Source organism: Mycteria americana, chromosome 21, assembly GCF_035582795.1.
Source record: "Mycteria americana isolate JAX WOST 10 ecotype Jacksonville Zoo and Gardens chromosome 21, USCA_MyAme_1.0, whole genome shotgun sequence".
Lineage (NCBI taxonomy): Eukaryota > Metazoa > Chordata > Aves > Ciconiiformes > Ciconiidae > Mycteria > Mycteria americana.
In genome coordinates, this window is record NC_134385.1 from 4,783,374 (window position 1) to 4,788,008 (window position 4,635).

General features: G+C 51.9%; 1 long non-coding RNA gene across 1 annotated transcript; it reads right to left on the reverse strand.

Annotated features, from left to right (window-relative positions):
- Positions 1–407: 407 nt before the first annotated feature.
- LOC142419408 (uncharacterized) lies at positions 408–4,351 on the reverse strand. The gene is made up of 3 exons (XR_012778548.1): positions 3,824–4,351; positions 3,083–3,148; positions 408–1,521 (listed from the first exon to the last, which is right to left on the reverse strand). It is a non-coding gene; the product is annotated as an uncharacterized LOC142419408 (long non-coding RNA).
- Between the last annotated feature and the right edge of the window lie 284 nt (positions 4,352–4,635).

Consider the following 4,635-nt stretch of genomic DNA (forward strand, 5'->3'; position numbering starts at 1 on the left):
CACCGCTCTGGGGAGAGCTCTGGAGCGGTGGGATTTGCAGAGCGATGACTTTCAGGGGGACTGGCCTCATGGGCATTGGTAGCTATTCTGGATGAACACAGTGCTGTAACCCCATCTGTGCTTGTTGGTACTGCCGTACCCTTCACCTCGGTCACCAGCGTAGTCTGAGTCACCGGGAGATCTGATAAGGCTCTAATAAAACCGCTGGAGCAGCGTGGGGGGGGTTGCTTGGCACCGTGCAAGTAGGCTCCACCACCCTGATTTCTTGGCTTTGCTACCGACTTCCTGAGTGTCACGTGTGCGTGACCGGAGCTATCAAAACCGGCGGGAGTTTTGAACTGATTTATTAGCTAAACTTTAGGGGCAAATGAGCCTCTTGGTAAAGATGCAGCCCCTAATCCTTGGGGGCACTCGGTGTGGGGAAGGCATGGGCCCTTGGCGTGACACATGGCAGCTAGAACTCGAGCTTTGAAGGTTACGCTTGCTGGTTGGCATCAGGTACATTCTTGTTTTAAGATGGCATGAGCTCCCGAAGCACTGGCGGTTGGACACGCTTGGGGAAGGCTGCAGGGAATGCAGCCCTTCACCTTCCCGGCAGACAGGAGGGGAGCACTGCAGCATTGCTGCAGCTACTTGGTGGAAATTACCAACAACAAACGTGACCCATCAATTAAAGTGAATCATCAGCCTGAGCAGGAACCAGCTAGGTGTGTCAATTCCTCTCTTCCGTTTGGTTATGTTCTGGATAGTCAAATTAATCTGTTTTAGCAATTAAGCAAGGAATCCTGAGCGTTTCTCGTTTTGAAAGGACTTAGTCATATCTGGGTGAGAAGCCTGATCCTAGACGACGGCAGTTGGTACGCAGTTCGGTTGAAGCAGCAAGCTGACGACTAGAGACTTGTTCAGGAGAAAACACTGGGGCTGGTTTTCTTTCAGAAACTGTTCCGAGAAGCTAAAATCGGTACTATGTTCCTGTGAAATAACTGGGTCAGATTTTTCCACCTCCTCGTGCCTGGATCAATCTGCAGCCGTGGTGGGTAGGTCTGAACTGTCTGGTACCTGGCTATTGTACATTTGCCAGTGGGGGATGCAGCATCAAATTAACTTCTTGCTACTTTGGTAGCGTACGTTCCCAACCTGCTCGGCTGAATGATACTGGCTGGACAAGGGCCTTTCAACCTATGGAACTGCGCGAAGGATTTCAGTTGGTGTAAATTCTTGACAAAGTGGAAAGATATTCCAGCTTCTTCCAGATCGGGAGACAAAGACCTGGAGACAACCAATTAAATCAGTGTTCCCGAGTTAATCCATCAGCACTGCAGCGTTCTGACGGTGGCAAATATCCCCATCAGGGCCTTGGGGCTTGAGCTGCCTTGAGGCTTTTTTCAGCTATTTGTGTCTCCTGTGTTAGTCCAGTCACCTCCAGCTTTTCATGGCCCAGCTGAGATGCTCACCGTGATTCTTGGAACTTGCACCACCCTTGCACCGGGAGGGAGCGTAATTAGGATTAAGCTTCTTAGCCTGCAAAGGGAGAGCAATACAACCGCATGAACGGGCAGGTGGAGCTTTAAAAATGTCCCATCAAGCAAATTACCTAAATTATAATACACCAGAGCTTATCCTGTTGTATATTGGAGAGCAAAATCGGACACCGTGTATATACCTAAGTTCGTAACTGTCTTCCTTGGCTCCTGGAAATACTTCACACCTCCTGCCTTTGAGCAGCTGGGCAGCTGGGCACCTTCTCTCACCCCGACACACGCGTTTCCCCTGCTCCTCCAGGCCATGCAAGCGCACGGAGCTTCATAACCCAGCGCACGCTAATACAGTACCCAGCAAATGCCCGGAGTTGTGTTCACATGTAAATCAAGCAGAACTCAGCCCTCGTATTGAGAGAATCCTCCGCGAAGCTTTGCTATTCTGTACTAGCTTTGATCAGAGGGTCTAAATATTTTCCAGCAGATGTTAATCATCAAAAGGTAAACATCATTTACATTGCACAGGGAGGTAAACCCAGGCAGACACCAAAATGGAAGCGTTTCCTGAAGTCGTGCAAGGAATCTGCAGCACCAGGAGCGCAGACCTTGCTGTACATACTGGCTGCAGCCCATGGTGGCTGCAAGAATGTTTCTATATGTTTATAGTCCATTTCTATATTAGACCCAGCTCTTTCTTTCTCATCCTCTGTGCATTTATTTGATAAAGACGAACTCGGCACCGCTACCTCTCTCTCTGTTTACACTTTGCCCCCGTTCCCCCATCCCCACTTGCAACTCACAATTGCCTGAGCAAAGTGGGTGCAGGTCAGGCTTTCTCCTTCAGTCAAGTAATTTTCTTTTTCTCTGGTCTGCCCCAATAAACACATGGGGAAGTGGAAAGTAAAGAATATATGACTCTTTAAATTTTATTTCAGCTGCTCTAGCCTAACCATTTCAACCTGCAAACAAATACTAGTCCAGCTCCAGCGCTCACTGGCCAGCTGTCTGCAGGACAAACCGTGTTGCTTCTCTCTCACAGAGTAAGACCTATGTCGATGAACCTGTGTACATGTGCGCTGTGACTTCCTAGCTATGGCACGGGGTGTAAAATTTAACTTTTGTGTGCATGTTGTGGGTTTTTTTACACTGAATTGTCTTTTTTTTTCTGTGTGTACCATAGATTGAGGACAGACTAGGAGGCAGATATTTACTGAAAGCATTAAAAAATACCTTCTGTATGGCTTGTTTTCCCTCAAACGTTGTAAGAAGGGCAAGTCCAGCTCCCAGGCAGTTTTATTCCTTGCTCCCTGTACCTTTCTTTGGACTGCAAACCCCACAGCCCTGTTTCACGAGGCTACTCTCCAAGGTGGAGTTTATCCTGCAGGGGGTCGGGTGCTGGGAGGAGAACGCCTTGTTGACGTTCCCCAACGTGCCTCCAGTTCCCCTTGAGACTGCAGCGGGAAACTTCAGCTCCGACAGTCAGAACCAGCAAGTACCCCTGGTCCTCCTTGGCTTCAGCCACTGTTATGTCTGTCTGTCACCAGCTCAGGAAAAAATCAAGCTCCTGTGCCCCAATTTTCTCTCTGTCAGCAAGTAAAACTTACATGTCAAGGGCATCTGAAGCCTGCCTGGTTTCTGTGTAGAGCTTTAGATCCCCGTGAGGACGGCATCTGAGAAAAGAAGATAAAACCCTGTTGTAAGGATGATAGTGATGGATCCCGGTTATTGTTTAATTAAAAGAGTCTGGACAGATACAGAGGCAACAATTAACAATTATCTTCAGTAAAGAACTTTGACAACAGCTGAGTAAGTTAATGGGTTATGAGATGAAGACAAATCATTACAGCTAATGGTTGGTCTGTCATTTATAAGTCTGAAGGTGTATGGGAGAGTCCTCGCGCTTCCATGTAACGTCTGATTTAAGGGGCTTTTTGCTCCTTCTGTTAACTCAGAATAGGCAAGTAGCAATTTTCTTCTGTTGTGCAGCTGGGATTATCTAGGAGCCATGGAATTAAGTTCTAAATGAAAATTTAAACTATTCATTACACTTTATTAATAGACTTTGGAATGTTTAATTGTGGAAATAAATTATAGAGAGATGAATTGGTAACTTTGATTTTACACCCCCCTCGCCCGTTGTCGGGAGGGTGCGTTAAGATAATTAGGACTAGCAGAGATCCCAGCCTTGCCTTCGCCCCGAGGCCTGGCGGAGCGTCCCCAGGGCCAGCAGCCGGGTGCGTGGGGCAGCTGGAAGGACAAGGCGAAGGGAAGGTTCTTGCAAACACTGCCACCCCCTGGCTCTTTCCACAGAGTTATTCCCCCCCCCCCCCAAAAAAAAAACTAACTTTCTGCTGCCTGGGGGAGCTGTGCGCTTCACTTCTACGAATTGCTGGTGGAAAGACGAAACGTTGGCAGGCAGGGATTAGTTTTTCCGCTGGGCCTCGGTCACAACCCGCTGCCTGCGGAGAGTTCACACCATGAGCTGCTTGCAGAGGCACCGGCCTGGCGGCTGCCCCTGCCATGGGGCAAGCTGTGCGGGATGGCTCCTGGCCGCAGTGAGGGGAGGACCGCAGGGTCATGGAAAGGGGGCCGTGAAGCCCAAGCCCCCGCCATCGAGGCCGTGCTTAGGGCCGGTGCGGCGCAGCCCGGGCACCCTCTGGGGCGAGTGCGTGAGGCAGCTGCGGCCCAGGCCTCGCTGCGGCCTGCGAGCTGAGGGGATCCCGGCCCAGCGAGGCCTGGCTTTAAGCAGCCCCCGGGTTTGGTGAAGGAGGAAGGGAAGCCGCGGAGAGGCCTGGCGGGAGGGGCAGAGGGATGTGGCCGGGCCCTGAGGCTCCAGCGCCGCGGGCGGAGGCCCCCAGGACGGCGGCCATCCCTCCCTCCGCCGACTACAACTCCCAGCAGCCCCTTCGCGGCTCCGCGCTCCCGCCCCCCTCCGCGCCGATTGCCCGAGCCCGCACGAAGCCGCTCTGCCCTCTCCGTTGGCTCAGAGAGCTGTCAATCACGAGGTGGCGGTGGCCGGGAGGGCAGGACGGGGACGTATTCTCGAAAGCGACTTACGCCGTTTGCGCGGGTTTGGGGTTGCTGCGGGTGCGAAGGGGGTGGTGGCGCAGTTAGCGTGGCGCATGCGCAGAGCTGCGCGGGGAGAGCGGCGGCGGGG